This window comes from Lemur catta, chromosome 7, assembly GCF_020740605.2.
Source record: "Lemur catta isolate mLemCat1 chromosome 7, mLemCat1.pri, whole genome shotgun sequence".
In the NCBI taxonomy this organism is placed as follows: domain Eukaryota; kingdom Metazoa; phylum Chordata; class Mammalia; order Primates; family Lemuridae; genus Lemur; species Lemur catta.
The window spans coordinates 12,956,117-12,973,866 of NC_059134.1; the positions used below are offsets into that span (position 1 = coordinate 12,956,117).

Sequence of the window (17,750 nt, forward strand, 5' to 3'; positions counted from 1 at the left end):
CATTTTCAGGATTTTTCATTGCTAATGTATAGAAACAGTCCTAATTTTTATATATTGATCTTATGTTCTGCAATCCTGCTGAACTTGTTTATTCATTCTAATAGTTATTTTTAGTGGATTCCTTAGGATTTTCTATATATAAGATATTTCATCTGTAGAGAGACAGCTTTAAGTCTTCCTTTCCAAACCGTATTAGTTTTATGTCATTTTCTTGCCTAATTGCCCTGGCTACAAGCTTCAGTACAATATTAAATAGAAACGTTTAACTGTCCCTTTTATCCAGACTGTACTTAAATACGTAACTAAGCATTGTTTTCAGGGAGGTGAGGGTGTAACTAGACCTACACATCATGTGTGCTATGGGTGCTTGTGTGTGTGTATATGCCTCCAAGCTTGCAGTGAATTGTCAGGGTGAATCTTTTATATACGCAGATAAGTTTGTGTTCTATCTACATTCACAGAAGAACATTAGAATCAGGTGCATATATGTGTTCTCATATTTCCAGGCATGGCAAAATCCAAACCACTAAATTGTCCCTTCCAGTTTCTTCCTAATGTGGCTCACTTTCCAAGGCTGGCCTCTCTTCTTGGAGGATGTTCTATTTGAGGACACATAGAAACTGACTGATGTGAAGAAGGAACATATGAATAGTAGCTTATTTTAAAATGGGAAGTGGAAAAGCTTAACCTTAAAATGAGGTAACTCAGAGTGAATAATACGGTGTTCTCCATCTTCATGAAGGACCGCCATAGGAAAGGAGCGCTGGATTTATCTGCGTTACAAGGCGAAGAGCTAGGACCAGCGGGTGGCTATAGAGAGGGCGATTGCAAAGGAGTGGAAGACAGTCTTGCAAAAATCCTAACTATTCCACGTTAGAATGAGTTCCTTACTGGCCTAACAAACTCCTTTTCATAAGCTTCCTGAAGCACCTATATAAAGTGAAAAATTATACTCCCAAACTTTATGATCTTAAGAATTTAATAAACTTTAATTTAAAAAAGCAGCCATTATCACCTTTTGGAGTCACCAAAAGGTGTCTTTGAAATTAATTTAATTTTATAAGGGAAACAACACCCCACCTTGGGTCTGTTGGCGTATACATTTAGACTTTGGGTGACATTTCCATTTTGCCAAGAGATTAGCAAGTCAAACTGGTCTATTTACTATTTAAAAAATAAAATTCAAACTAAATCTGATTATTCACTGGGGCTGTTCACCCTGCCAAAAAGTTCAGCCTTGAACGATGAGGCCAGGCTTCCTCCCCTGCCGTCTGGTGGACCTGGCTTAGCTTCCTGTTTCAGAGGTTTTTGCATTTCTGTTCCCTAGATGTCTCTTCCACCCACGGCAAAATCACAAGCCTCCTGAGCTATCTCTGCTTCTGCTCCCCTCTTTGCTCTGACTCTAAAGGTTTCTCTTCTGGATTTACAATAAAATTTCTTCATAGGTGAATGCAACGCCTAGAGGAGAATGTTAATGTACGTTTGCTTTGTTCTTAATTAGATTCCTTCAAGGGAAAACCTCCCGGCCTGGTTTATTATCTAGCTTTGTCAGGGCTTGTCTGCTTTATCTAAACACTTTGAAGAAGTCTCTTCACCCACAGCTGCCTATATGCTTACAATATAGATTTTCATAATGCCGGTCAATTGGAAAAGGGTGGAATCTGGGTGGCACAGATAAAGGGATGCTTCACGGGCATCACCAGTGGGGCAGGGAGGGAGACAGAAGGGGTGGTGGCAGCTTCACAGAAGAGCAGAGACCACTGGCCTTTGGGCTCATGCTGTCTAGTTGCTATTCAGTTTGGGGCCCCAATTCTGCTTCTTGGGAAATTTAAGACTGCTGTTTTGACAAGTCATCATAACATGAGAGAAAATGGGCACAATTCACTGATAAGTGTTGCTTCCTGGCAGAAGCCTGGTTTCCAACACCCAGTGGCAAAGCAGAACGTGCTCTTCCCCAGAAACTCTGTGAGCCCCTCCCCACTTTTAAAAGAGGGCTTGTCTCCCCCTCTGTCCCCCCTACTCTCCATCAGAGCATAAATAGAGCTAATCAACCTGGATTTAGTTGATGAGCTAAATACTGTCTCTTGCTCATCAGTGACAGCTTCTAAAACTGCTCAGTTCTTGATTCTTACTGCTGAAAAAGGTACTCTTGCTCGGTTTCTTCCCTGGATTCTGAGGACAGTCATAGAGACGTTTTCTCACGTCTGATGCCCCAGGTCCCCGACGCCTCCACATCTCTTTGGTCTATTTTCCCCTGTTTTCTCCATTATTCCACCACCAGCACCATCATCACCATCACCATCATGGTCATGCAGTTTATGTTTGGTTTGGTTTTGTCCATGAACATCAGGTCTGAGCCTTGCCCGTGTTCTCTAAGGACAAGGCAAAGTCGTGAGTGGGCACTGAGTGTGCACAGAGTCAGGAAGGATGGCACCACTCACTAAGGAATGTGCCAGGCTTCATTTGGGGCAAGCACCTTGTGGAAACTGTACCATTTATGGTTAATAACGTTATTGGTAACACATATGAATGAATTAGGCGTGCCCATAGGAATAATGACATTGAGGATTTTTTTTTATTTTCTAAATCTTGGCAAGGAAAAACCTAGGAAGATTAATGTCTCATTTCTTGGAGGAGAGAAATCTGCATTCCCAAAATATCCCACTCCCTGTGTTCATTTACCTTGGCATGGAGGTCATATTAAAACGGTCAGGACGGGTTTTCAAAAGACCTCAGTACGTTGCACCCTGAGCATGAACAAAAAACAGTGACAGTGAAATCAGGCAGGAAGCAGTGAAGACCCAAACTGAGCATGTTGTCTCCAACAGGAATCAACGGGTCTGGTGTTAGCAGAGTGGCATCGGGGCTGAGGTGAACGTGGGGACGGTGGAGGGTCTTGGAAGAGCTCTATTGGTTGGAAACAATTCTCTCTCCTAATTACCTCCTGATGATGACTTCAGAGAGCAAAGTGGAGGTCCCGCTGAGCTCCTCAGGTTGCTCAAGTGACTTGGAGCCACACTAAAATAACAAATACGTTATAAATAGCTTCGGCATTACGGGGGGGCTGCACACAAAGCAAGGAGGGGAGGGAAGTGTCTGATGTAAGCCTCTTCTTCCCAGCGTCTCCAACTACTTCAGTCCTTAATGAGAGTAGGAGACGAGCTTTGAAAATGCGTTAGCTTCGGTATTTATAGGCTCCCAGATGCACCAGTTTTCTCCCTTACGTATTGCTGCCCTGATTCTTCAGTGCACAAGATGAATAATTTACCAAAAAGCACATGTAAGTATTTCTTTATTATTCATTATAATGGACTGACACAGGAGTAATTCTCCACTCTGCTGGAATCCCCCAGGGCTTAGCTTACCCAGGCTCTGCTTTGCTTTCCCACAGTTAATTTGGGTAGAAGGAGACTCTTCTCTCCAGCCCCGTGGCCTGAGCAGGACTCGAGGAGGTTGAGGTGTGCAGGGGAAAAGGAGGATAGGAGACCCAGGGCAGACGGAAAGGTGATGTGAGGTCAAGTTAGAAGCACAGACAGCAGATCTGTAGGGTGCCAGGTAATGAAATGATGCAGAAGAATCCTCAAAGAGTGCTGGGAATCCGTGTCAGTGTGTACTGAAAGGTGCATTTCATTATTTTCAATATTCACCTGAGTAGAACACAATTAAGATGGTGCATTGGCTATAAAGTAGAGAGTACGTTGTGCATTTTCCACCAAGTTAAAGTTTTATTCTTTCTCTTTTCTTTCCATTATTCTTACTTTTCTCTGCCTTTTCTTTCCTCTTTCCCCTTCTGTTCCTCCCTCCTTCCTCCCCTCTTTTTTCCTTTCTTTCTTTCTCAATTTCTTTATTTAAAATTCATGATAAGGAAGCTCAAGCCTCCCTCCTTATGATGGAAAATTGGGTTTTCATGCCAGAGCTTCTCAAACCCTCTCAGTAACAAGTTCCTATGGAAGGATCCTCTTCGAGAGAGCCCCACAAGCTCAGCCTTTCTTCCTGCCTTGCACACACATTTTGAGTACTATTTCATGCCTATTTCTCCCTGTATTCGAGGTGTGAGTAGAGCAGGAAAGCTGGGGAAGCTCGGGTTGCTTACAGGTCAGACTTCCTGCTCCTCTGGTGCCCTCTGTGCGATCTGGGGAGTCCCAGGAGCAAGAACACCCTCTTCCTCCCATATCAGCAGGCTGTGGTGCAAAACTCCAGGTGACACAAATTAAAAGCAGCAACTCTCAGGGCCCGAGCTGGAAACATTTGCAAAAGTTAACCCCGTGACTTTTTCTCCCCCAGGGAATATCTCTCTCTGGGTCTTTTGTGGCCCAAGGAAAGAGTTTTGCCTGACTTCTATTTTATTTTTTAAGGAGAGTTTGTACGCATAAACTATGGAAAATGAGCCACTATTCTGGAACAGATGATTGGCTTATTAAAAATATATAGTATATATTTTTAAACAGGCAGAGTTGACATTCTACAGGAGCAGTGCTTATATGAATGGTGAAGACTTCACCTCCTCGCCTTCCTCCTCCATTTGTCCTGTCTCTTTTATGAGGAGGGTTTTATTTTTAAAAACTCAAACAGGGTTTTGTTCAGATGCACAGTCTGTTCAGGATGGCATAGGATGAATCAAGCAAATTTATTGGCTTCCCAGTTGGCCACTAAGCCACAATCACTTGAGCACACACAATCTCTATTTTCTAAACTTGAGGCAGCATGGTCTAAGGGGTGGGATTCAAAGAGATCAATGTCCGACTTGATTTTCCAAACTTTATAACTGATACATGTGTAGACTGAAAGATGAACACTAGAGAAAGTTAAAATCATTATCGTGTTTGCAGCATCATTATTTTTAGAGTAATTACAGAAATACAACAGCAAACATTTATTGACTATTTACTGTGCTCCAGAACTGTGATAACAAGTGTTAAAAGGAATTGTTTCTTTGAACATTCACTACAATCTATGATTTTTTACAAGTATTATTTCCACTTTATAAATGGGAAAACTGATGCTCTGAAGGGATCAGGCGTTTAGTAAATGACAGACCTGCAACTGGCACTCACATGCTCCTTATTAAAATATTTATTCTCTTACCCTGTACGTTACCCAGAAATCTTATGGATAGAATAAAAGCTAATCAATATTCAGTATATTTTTTGGTTTCATAAATATATGAGTAACTGGGTAAGTTTCACTTGAACCAAAAACCGGTGAGGGCTGGTTTATGCACAATTCTGGAGAAAGAAGAATGACCTTTGAGGTTTCGCCCGTCTTTAGGATTCCATGATCCCGTACATTATACGTGGGACGGTATTTGTTGGGAAATCTGAGGGCTGTAATTTCTGCAGTGCCGGAGTCTTTGCTCCCACGACACTCATGTGGGGAGCCTGTGCCTGACTCGCACCATTCTTCAAAAAGATATCAAGCTCCCCAGACTCTCTGTTTTTAATTTAAAATTTTAATTTATACTTTTCCATGGATGATACTGAGACAGACAGGGCCGTGAGTAAATATGTCAGGATAATCTATTGAATGGAATTAAAATAGTGTGTGCTTGGGCAACATTTTAATTTTATCTCGCTCACTTCTTTGCCAAGTATAATGAACAAATTGGGAGGCTGAGCTCTAAAGCTGTTCCGGATGTGGAGGAAGGCAGGGCAGAGTCAGAGCTGGACAACAAATAAATAACTGGGATGGCTCTGGGCGGCTTCTTAAGGCATCCCTGACTGGTCACGGGGCAGCTCCTGGACCAGCTGTCTGTGACAAGTCGGCCGGTGTGACAGCTGATGCCATCGTTGCCTTTTCCAACTCCACATAGAATTCCAAACTGTTGGCAAGGATCCGAGGGGCAAGGAAAATGGGGCTGGATATTGGGAAAGAAGAGATTTTATCATTCTTACCTTAAAAGACACCTCTTTTCTACCCAGAGGGTCACTGCTTCTGAAACGGCTTTGCCTTATGCGACAGCCCACCATTTAAGTCAGTGGCAGGGAGAGAAGGGGACACCAGGAGACATCTCAAGGCCAGACTGTGACTCTAAAAGAAGCGATGGCAACACACCAGTGCCTTGCCCAGTGCATGTTTCTATGGGGAAACCCTTTGCTGAAATCCCTGCTTGTTTTTCATCTATCACAATAAACTCTGAAAAACTGCTTCACCGGCTAATGATGTCTCCTTGGGTTGGGAGTAAGGCCCTCAAAATAATTTTCCCTTTTCCACGGTGTCCTGCGGGATCTATGCAGTAAGTGTCTCTTACGAGAATTGAAGCATTTCTCTGGAGCTCCTAAGCTGACTTCAGCCATTCACCTGTGCTCTGACGCCCACCACGCCATTACCCCCGTCTCCTTCAGCACCGACACGCTTTGCATCTGGTCTCAGTAATGTCTCAATCTGCCTGAGAATGGTTCTTCCAGACTGGGAATGGTCCTGTTTATACGCTGAAGCTGCCCAAGGACACCACTGCCACTGCGTGAGCTACCGGGGCGTGTGGGCCGGCTGAATTCTCTTTCAGGTGTTCACAATTGTATTGATTGATCTCTCAATTATGTATTTTTGGAAATACAGCATTTTACCAACCTCAGGACATCAATCTAGAAACCAGCCCATCAACCACTGTGTCAACACACTGGGAAAGAGGCCTGATCAAAATACAGAGTAAAAGTTGTCTCGGTGGCTTTAGCTGAGCAAATAACCCTTAGGAGGAAATGACATCCTCCTGCAGAACTCTGCATAGGCTGGGTGTGGAACAGTTCTGAAGAGAAAGGATTTTTTTTTTTTTTAATCAGAAAATCTTATTAGAAGTGCAAGAATCTATAGATAGACTGGAAGGCACTAGGTGGATTAGCTAAGCAGTGCTAAAAATGTAAATCTCATATTATTCCTGATCTGTTGGCCAGCAGAATAAACGCATCTTGAAACTGAACTCAAATACTAGATCAACATTCATTCTTTATAGATATTAAAATATGGAAGGAGGAGGCTTCAGAATTCCTTGGAAAGTGCTAAACAAATGGATTCAGTACCGGTTGATTAATCTCACATACACTCCCAGATCACAGAAGTTGGATTACGTTTTTCCAAATGAGGCCATACAGCTCTCTGGGAAAAGGAATCGAGGAGGCACTAAGGAACGTTGACTATTTGCTAGGTGTAAGTCTGACTGTAGTACGTGAATTATTTTCTTCAGGCCTCATGACATTGAATAATGCTATGAGACAAATATGTTCATCCCACTTCACAGATGTGAACATGAAGGTTCTGAGAGGTTAAACAAAATGCCTATCTTTGGGCGTCTGTTAGTGAGTAGCAGAGCCCTTGTCTCTCTGATGCCAGACCTTCTCATTAGCACCACAGTGTATTATCTCTAGAATGTTCCATCTACCTATGTTGGCAGAACTCATGAAGAACTCCCAGCTCCCACCATCATTCTCAATATTGTCAAGCTGAGCCTGATGACCAAGTGGCCTCTGAGTCAGTTGACTCCCTTTGTTGGCAAGGGCCAACACTGCACAGTGGTGTACAATTTCCTTCATCCCAGCTCATTTGCTGAAGGATTTTGTTAAAACTTCTAGTACATTGAGCCCACACCACATTTGCCATAACCATCAGCCTCTCCTGTCTTTTTTTTTTTTTTTTTGTGAGACAGAGTCTCACTCTGTTGCCCAAGCTAGAGTGCCGTGGCTTCAGCCTAGCTCACAGCAACCTCAAACTCCTGAGTTTAAGTGATCCTCCTGCCTCAGCCTCCCGAGTAGCTGGGACTACAGGCATGCACCACCATGCCTGGCTAATTTTTTTCTACATATTTTTAGTTGTCCAGCTAATTTCTTTCTATTTTTGGTAGAGACGGGGTCTGACTTTCGCTCAGGCTGGTCTTGAACTTCTGACCTCAAGCGATCCTCCTGCCTCAGCTTCCCAAAGTGCTAGGATTACAGGCGTGAGCCACTGTGCCTGACCAGCCCCTCCCGTCTTTACTCTTCTTACTCAGCATTTCCATTCCTCTCTAATCCTTGGCTTGCTCTCTCTCACTCACCTGGCATACTCTAAGATGGTATGACCCAGTTACCCACATTCTCTGTGCCTGCAGCTGAACATTGCTGGGGAATACCCGTGAAGCTGGTAGAGTAGTGTCACTATAAATTCTTGACCATCAACTACAAATGGGACCTCACCACATCCTCTGAATCCCATATAGTTCCCTAGTAATTTTTTTTCTCATTTTCTGCAACAGTTATTGCACTTTTTTTTTTACACCCTCCATCCCCTTTCTCCTATTGTTCCATTTACCTTCAATGGATAACTTTGTCATCTACTTTGCAGAAAATAGAAGCCATCACTCAGTTGCCTCCTTGCTTTCCCATAGCCAGATCCACAAAGCCACCTGTGTTTCTATTATTTTTTTCTTCTCTTGTGATATAGCAGATGAAGCATCTTTCTTTCATGTGTTTTGGAACCAATGCTTTCTCACCTTTACTGTAACTGTTCTCTGCCCGTTACTGGCTTCCTGCTGCATTAGCACTTGCGCCCATTCGGTAAGATTGTTCTCATTAGTACACGTATTCACGTACTGAAGTGTAAGAAGTCCCACTACTTGTCTTACTCACGGTTACATTTCCAGCGCCTAAAATCAGGCTACTCAAAGTGCGGTCAGTCCCCGGCCTGTGGGAATTTAAGTACGGAGCTTGTCAGAAATGAAGAATCCTGCTCCCTGCCCAGACCTACTGAATTCACAAGATGCACAGGTGACGTGTGGACACATCCTAGCACCCGGAAGATATTCAGTAAATATTTGCAAAATGAATTCATTAGTTCCCACGTGTTTCTACTCTTAAAACAAATAAATAAACAAAAACCTCAAAAATCCTTTGCCTGCTTCTCTCTTCCCCCCTTTGTTGTCAAAGTATTGGCTGCAGACACTGTCATCAACGTCCCCAATCACTGGTCATCTCTTCCTTCGCCCGGGCTCCCTCACTCCTTTCCTAAGCTGCAGACCTTCTCATCATGTGACTGGGCTTTCATGTGATCTTTCTGCCCCTGACCCTGCTACTATTCATTCTCCAAAGGAAGTCCAGAATATTCCTGTAAAATTCATAAATTAAATCAAGGCATGCCTCTATTTCGACCTCTCCTGGGATTCCCCATTACACCTAGAATAAAATGCAGATGCATTACCATAGAGATGGGCAGTGCTCAGCCTTGTGCACTGTATCCACACCCTCATCCACCTTGCTTGGACCACTTGGGCTTCCACTCTATTCCTTACCTGAGTCAGCCTCTACCCCGGGCCCCGAGCACCTGCCGTACCGTCTATCTAAGACATCCTCTGAACGCAGATCTTGTGTCTACTGTTCTTTCTTAGTTTTCAGCCTTAAATTAACTGACTTCAGAGTGGCATGTCTCCAGACTGCGTATTTGAGTACGGGTCTGCCCACCTCTCAACACGCCCGTCCTAGCAATCAGCGCGGTTCAACCTGCAATCGCGCATGCATGTTCTGCCCCTGCAGAGCTGAAAGCTTCACGAGGTAGATACGGTGACTTCCGGCTCAACATCTTATTCCTAGGGCCTGGCAGAGTGTCTGGCACCTAGCAGATGCTTGATAAATATTTGTTAAATGAATGAATGAATTTATAATTTTTATTGTATCCATGAATGTGACAGAGTGTCTTTTTAATGCTCTTGTATTTTATCATTTGCCTAAGACCATAAGAGCCTTGAAGGTAGGCACTGTCTCTTACAGTGGTTTTTGTTTTTATTTTTATTTTGACCTTGCCTCTGTCTCCTTGGGAAACTATTAAAATGATCTCCTCAACACATCCTGTAGATTTATACAGTGACTTGAAGCCTGGGAAGAAACCAGCTCAATCATTCACTATTTTGTGCACAGAGCTTTCTCTTGCCTTTCTGCCTACCCTTTCTTTTTATAATTATGTTTTCCTACCCTATGCTTTATTTCTGTTACCAAGATAGGAATTCTCCTCCTCTCTCCTCCCACAGCCAAGCAGTTTAACCCCTCTTTTGTAGTTGTAAGCAATTTCCACTTCTTTGTGGAGCCATCTTTCCACATAAATCACTCCCTTCATTTTCCTTCATCGTGCCGGATGCTCTGTTCCGAGCTGCCTTCAGCCCAGCTGCCTCGCTGGGGTTGGGCCTCGTGTGGAATTGCTCTCTGAATGCAAGTGAGCCCTCACCGTGCTGGTGGGGATGACAGGTTCTCCTTGCCCTCATCGGGACACAGTGAGCGCTGTTCTGATGGACTCGTATATCATCAGTCAGGGCTGAAACCACAACACATCAGCTTGCAGCTGATTTTCTGCTTCAAGTGATGTTGTTTTCAGGACACCCTGCATCTTCCTTGGTTGTGTTTCCTCCAAGGCTCTTACCTTGCAGGTGTTTGTGTGTTTTCTCTGCACAGCACCCCTGTGTCCCTCTACACACACATACACATGGACATGCACCCTTCCTACGTGTTAATGTGACATCCCCAGCCCACCTGGTGCTAACGTAGCACTGCCTTCCAATTTTAGAGTGAACTGCAGATGTTGTGTGTATGCTAGCCTTCAAAGTCAGCCTCTTGCACTGTGCCCCCTCCCTAAGTAGCTCCTAGCCTCGCCATTTTTCTGCAGAGGCGTTCAGATACATGCTCCACCAATACCTTCTCAACAAAATTACCTCTAGCAGGGTTATTACTCTGGTTGTGTTTCCGACTATCTGAATCATAAAGTTTTCCCTTACATAATTTAGGGTCCTTGTTGGTGCTCTAAAGTTGGCTCTATTTGTAACTCAGGAAATAATTGAGTAGTTAAAGCCTCCTTGGAGAACAGTGTTTGCAATTTAGAATACCTTGGGAGTTGATCTAAAAATATTTCATTTTGGCTTACCTGTTCTCCTTTGCTTTTAAAAAATTATTTATTATTGTCCAATGAGTTCTTTAAAGCAAGATCTTCTTCTTCTCATTTTTTCAACTGGCATTAGTAATATATTTTGATCCATAGTAAGGTTTTTCTTCACAGAAATTCAATTAACTCTCAATTTATGAAAAAAGGCAAATGACAAAACAAAAAAAATACAAGCCAATATTAGGGTTTTGTATTTAAAAGGAAATTCAGAGAAACGCATTTGGAGCTTTTAACATTCACCCATCACCTTTACGAGCAGTTCTTCAATTGAGGACTCTATAGAAGGCCACTTAAAAGGAAGGGGCCAGGGATGGTGAGAGAAACAAAATTTTCATGAATTCCCAGTGATGACAATTTTTAAAAAAATTTTATACACATGCAATCATAAAACTAGGTATAAATGCCTTAAGCTTATACCCTTATATGACACTAAGTTCTGAAATTATAAATTATACACATATATAACCACTAAAATTTAAATTCTGGACATTAATTTAATGGAACAGATGATGTTTTATTAAAATTAAATACCAAGTTGCAATGTGAATATGTAAGGCCATCACTTGTGAATTCTGCCTGTGCCACGTGATGACTAGGTTCTCCTTCCACACTGGCACGTGCCAGCTCTGGGGAACCCTCATTGCGGCAGCAGACCCAGCATCATTCAGCCTTCGCTGGCAGAAATGCGTCACTGACAAAGCAGGTCACCTCCGTGCTTCTCTACGTAGCCTGAGACAATGCAAGGAGTTCTCTGCATTGCCAGCCGAACATTTAAATCTAATTATTGTCATACCACATCCAGAATATGTATATATTACATTTTTCCAGATTATAATAGAAATGAAAACACTAAATTAAAAAATAGAGAACCCATGAGCCCCGTGTGTATCTGTGCGGGGTATATGTATCTATCTCACAGAGAGATACACAAATGCACATATCCCCAAGAACATTTCCTTCCTCTTGGGTGGGTTCTTTTGATGACAGTTTGAAAAACATTGTCTTACTTGTTTTAATCATTATAAATATATGTTAATCGCTTACTAGCTGCCAGGTGGACTCTGGGTGGTGCGGGCATTAAAGAACAGATATCATGGACATGGTTCCTATCCACTTGGCATTTACACTCTAACACGTGAGGGTGCAAACAATTAAATGCAGTGATGTAAATTCTGTGAAGAAGTCCAGGAGTGTTGATTTTAATGTTACATTATGAAGAGAACGGAGGTTTAGTATGATGAATCCGTATTAGAGATTTAACTATATTTGCCACTGGCAACTCATTAAAGTAGAGGGGTATGCACCCTCCTTTAGGTATCATCCCAACAACAAAGGTGGAAATATAAAGGCATTTGCTAGTTAACTCTCAGTGTCCCCAAATATTAATGCTTTGAACATTAATATCTACAAAGTTATCAGTATATGAAGACACCATTTGGGAGGCTGGTTTAAAAGACTTGTTCTCCAGCTATCCAGATTATCTATTAATAAATGTTCCTGCAGCTCTCTCTGTATGTACGTGAGATGTGACTTTTATTTTTAAGTTGGACATAATTTTCAGACACTCATCTGATTGCACTCAGACTTAGGAAGGATCATAAATATTCAACATCTGACATGCAGGCCACGGAGGGGCATCTCCTGACCGTTCTGTCCCAAATATGGTCACAAGCTCCATGGCACACCCTCCATTCCTTACCTGTTTTATGTTTCTCTACGTGTCATTCTGAAACTAATATATTTATGTTATACTTACATGTTTTCTTTGTCTCTCACTAGGTGTAGCGTCATGGGGCGGGGACTTTGCCTGTTCCCTACTGTATCCTTAGCTCCTAGAAAGTTGTCTCGTATACATAAGGTGCTCATTAGATTTCTGCTGAATGAATAATGGCACTTTTATCTTTTGCATTTTCAGAGGAAAATATAAAAACAAAAACAAAAGTAAAGAACACAAACAAGAAAATTAAAGCTGGCCAATTTCATTTGTCAGGAAGAATATATTGGTTTGATTAAAATTCCAACCTGTCTGTTGTCTGGTTTCTTTAAGGCAGTGAATGGTTCTCAGGAGGGGTCCCCAGGGCAGCAGCGAGCGCATCATGTGGGAACGTGCGAGAAATGTGCGTCCTTCCTTCCCTCAAGGCCCCTGCACCAAAGGCTCTTCGAGGGTCTGCCACCTCAGCAATCTGCGTTTTCCATGCACGATAAAGTTTTAAAACCACTGCTTTAAGGCATGGACTTCCCCTAACTGCACCTATTCCTCTGAAAACAAAACAAAGCAATCCTCATCTTACTCCCACGTTCCGTATTTAGAGCACTCCCGCCCTCTGATGTTTTTCGGGTGTTTTTTCGTTCTTCCTAATTCTTCTTCCCACCTCTCCTCACATGTGGCTAGAGGAAGTTTAAGAAAGTATAAATGTCACTCCCGATTAGCTTTCCTCTTCTCCTCCCTGTGCCTCAGTTTCCTAGTATGGAAAATGTGGATAATATTAATGGAGCACAGCTCAATGGGTAGTTATGAGGATTAAACGCTTTAATATGTGTAAAGTTCTTATAACTCAGGTGCAGCACAAGCAATATATAATTTTAGAGACTACTTGTGATAGAATTGTAGTATTTTATCAAGGACCAGTAAGTAGGGTTAGCTTGGAATGTAAGAATTTTAAATATCTGTACAAATTTTCAAGAGATCAAAAAGTTAGCATTAACCTTCCTCAACTTGCCTCCTGGCTCCCCCTTACTTAACTTTAAAAATGCCCTCCTCTGTGCTTCTTGTTAATGAGGGTCGGAACATTGCCATGAACAGCAGGGAAGGAGCCTGAGTTCGGAAGAACACTTAAGCAGACTTTTAAAGTCCTTCCCTGAGTCTTTCTCCTGCTGTTTAGAAGACCTTGGAAGAGCCCTATGGTGAGAGAAGCAAGCATGAAGCCATGAAACTGATTTCTTCGGAAGCACATGAGGAAAACAACTGTCCTCAACAAATGTCATCCTTCCACCAAGTTTCTTTGTTGTTCACTGGGTTTTGGGAACTGTACAAACTTTGTGAACCATCTTTGCCCATTTAGAGAGCTGGCTTTTACGCAGCTAGTCTTTTCTATTTGCACTGTATGCCCACTAACGAGGCCCAGGTTCGAGAGCAAGTACATTGGACCGTGGTCATCCTGGTCATCCATCTGGGGTTTGACTACCCAAGGAGCACACAGGCTTCCCAAGGGTTATGTGGCCAGGGCACTGGGAGAGGGTAGATTTGTACTGATACGTTTCAAGGTCAACACTTACTAGACCCTGTGGCAATTTTCACTGGCTCCATGAACCCTCAACCTTCAGTGGCTAGTCCTATACAAGGACAGCAATACAAGGACAATGATAAGTTCGAGATCTCAAATTCCCTAAAATTGATCTGCCTGTGAAAGTGCCTGGGTTGGATTATAACTCTGCCTCTCCTTCTGACTGCCCCCACTTTATGCATTTTAAGCCAATCTTCCTGTACTTTCTTTGTCACCTCTACCATCTGACTATCATCAGAGTATCACTCTTGAAAGAGAGTCCCATGAAAGTAAAGCAGAGAAGTACTAAAGGCAATGGCACATTATTGCATCAGTAATAAATTCATGGCAAAGCTAGTGCATTCTTTATCTTGGATTTAGAACTCAGAGATGAGAGACAGAGGGCAGTGCCATTTGGCATATTAGAATAAACAGTTTTAATATTTTGATTTTCCCAGCATTTCTGAGTGTGTTGGGCTAAGCAACATGCTTCTAGTGAAAGAGTAACTTCTTTTTAATAGTCTTTTGATAAGTCCTGATAAAATCTTATTGTATACTTTCCAGATATTGAGAAATGGAATGAATCTAATACTGGATTCTAAACCCCCTTGTAAGCCAGTTATTTTCTAATTCATTGCTTTAAAAGAAATAGAAGGCCGAGTGCGGTGGCTCACGCCTGTGATCCTAGCACTCTGGGAGGCCGAGGCGGGTGGATTGCTTGAGATCAGGAGTTCGAGACCAGCCTGAGCAAGAGCGAGATCCCGTCTCTACTAAAAATAGAAAGAAATCATCTGGACAACTAAAAATATATATAGAAAAAATTAGCCGGGCATGGTGGCGCATGCCTGTAGTCCCAGCTACTCGGGAGGCTGAGGCAGGAGGATCGCTTAAGCCCAGGAGTTTGAGGTTGCTGTGAGCTAGGCTGACGCCACGGCACTCACTCTAGCCCGGGGAACAAAGTGAGACTCTGTCTCAAAAAAAAAAAAAAAAAAAGAAAGAAAGAAAGAAATAGAAAGAAGAATTAATTGATTTGTCAGCTGTGAGATGATTAAAATAATTTTGGAAGCTCTATTACTATGTGATGTTTGGCGTATATCTTAGAAGGTCTTCAAAGAATTGAGTGGCATTACTATACAAAATTTTCATTTCCATCTTCTTGCTTATATGAACAAGGTTTCTCTAAAAGTAAAAATAGGAATAAAATTGATCCTGAACTCTATCTCATTCTCCTGTTAAGTGATATTTATCCATGGTATTAAAAACAAGCCTCATCCATCAAATTAAGAGCTATATTTCCAGTAAAAGTTTGCTTTTTATGTTTAATTATTATTTAACAAAATGTGCAATATATTTATGTTGTTTTATCAATTTTATGTTTGTAATGTAACTCATTTTATTAAAAAAACTATTATGTAGAGTTTTATGGTCATAGGATATAAAAGAAATTTAAATTTCAATCTATATATATAGAGAGAGAGTTGCAAATAAATATGATGGGTGATCAATAAAAGATTTTAAAGCATAAAATATATCCTGCAGGGGACATGTAATGAAAATGCAAGTTGTAGTTTGAAAAGGACCAGTGCACATTTTATTACTTTTAAAGAAGATATTATTCATAAATTTTGAAAATGGATAATCACGAGTATCAATCACTGTGGTATTTAAATTCCATTGAACATATATACCTATATCTATCTATCTATATATAAATTCTGTGACTTTTTAATTTTGAAATGCGACTATTTTCTATAGTCATAGAAAATAGTATATAAAAATGCATCCTTTGCTACTATACCTTAAATAATTTTTTTATGTCAACTTAAAAATGTGGGTTACATAACTGACCAAAATTAAATAAAGAATATTTCTTTGCACTTGGTTGTCTGGATTTGTGCAGTTCCAGGGACTAGAAGACGACCCCCCCCCCCAGCTCTGTCCCAATTTATCATCCACTTCCAGGCTTACTGACTCCTGGAATTCTACTATTAGAAGTTCATTCTTTAGGAGGAGTTACTTACGCAGGGATTTGGCCTTTATGAAAATATAGCCATCATTAGGAATTATTGTACATTAGTCCTTATCAGTCATTTACAACTGAGAGTGAATGAATTTATCATATTTCTTCCCTAAGGAATGCTTTTGAAAGTAGGGAGCAGGGAGAGTCCATTAGGGTTTTAATCTTCATAAAAGAAATGAAAATTGCTATAAAAGGAAGAAAACTAAACAGAAAAAGAAAGCAGATACCCAAGAATGTGGAGGAGATAGCATGATTTCAGATTTTCTTTATACCAATGATACATCTACTAAGATGGGAAAGAATCCTTTATTGGTACCTAAATTCTCAGTCCTAATGGTGCATGCAATTGGGCCCCCATTACTCATCTCACAGATCTTAGACTTACCCAGGAATGATACAGAATTAGATCTGTACCTACTGCTGTGCAAGAAGCCTGTGGTCAAGTGAAAAAGAAAGTTTCATAGGACTGTTAGAGTACAATTCTATTTCAGGCAAAAACTAATCAACACAAGCTTTACCCAAGCGAGTACAGGTCTGTAAGGAGTAAGATGCAGAAGCAGAAGTCACAGGCTGGTACTGAAGGAGCATCAGGCACTGGGAGTTGGGGAGTGAGTTATTAGCTAACCTCTGTGACCTTTGTATTATTCACATTTATTACTCACTTTGTATCATTCACATGTGAAAACATGCTTATTTTACTTTTGCAGTTTGAAAAATAAAACCAGCAAATAAAGGGAATTTAGAAAAGAACAATCTCTTCCCACCATGGTGTGACAGCATCTAATGATACCCCACCTACCCCTGCTCCACCGTGGCTGAAAGGCAGGTGGGACAGCACATGCAAAGAGACCGCGACTGGTACTCTCCCAGGTTGGTAGGAGGAATAAAAACAACACTAGCATCCTAGGGAGAGTACCTCCTAGATTGGGTGCTTTCCTTCTTCAAGGGAACTGTTGTTTTGGTGCTGAGTCCCTGGGCCGTTCAAGCTACATGAGGTTGGTCACTTTGCCAGTGCCCAATCTCTCCACCACAGCCTGTGTCCTTCCGTCTCCTGAGCCCTGAGGGCTCTCTGCTGCCAGCCAAATGTTAGGGAGGGAAGGCCATGCTTGTCCCGTGTTCTCTCCTGGAGGCGGTAGACTCATGCCCTTCTTCTCTCTGCTAGGACATCAGCGGGGCTGGTTGTCATTGCATGTTCCCACGTGTGGCATCCAGTAGTGAGTGGGCACCCACATTTACACAGGATTCTGTTTTCTCATGCTTCCATTCCCACATTCTAAGTCACGAGGACACACGTGCAAATGTGCAGCACATTTACTTCTGCAGGGTCACACACACCAGCTAGCAGCTTCCGTTTGTGTTCATAGTCTGGAACCGTCGAGGAGACGAGGTGAGAGGTAGCAGTCAGCTGTCTGTGTCGATGGTAGTATTGTTCCCGCTCCCAGTGGGGCACGGGGAGCTTATGAGGAAGAAGGACTCTGCTGATAATTTTCTTCTTCCCTATCCTGAACCCCTAACAGGCAGTGTGACTTCCTCAGAAACTGTTGGCTTTCTAAGTTGAATTTTACCAACCCATGTTATAAATT

At 42.0% G+C, this 17,750-nt stretch overlaps 1 protein-coding gene across 7 annotated transcripts in view; it reads left to right on the forward strand.

Annotated features, from left to right (window-relative positions):
• The window catches only part of OPCML (opioid binding protein/cell adhesion molecule like), a 1,045,970-nt gene that overhangs the window by 815,591 nt on the left and 212,629 nt on the right, over positions 1-17,750 (forward strand). The window lies entirely within an intron of this gene.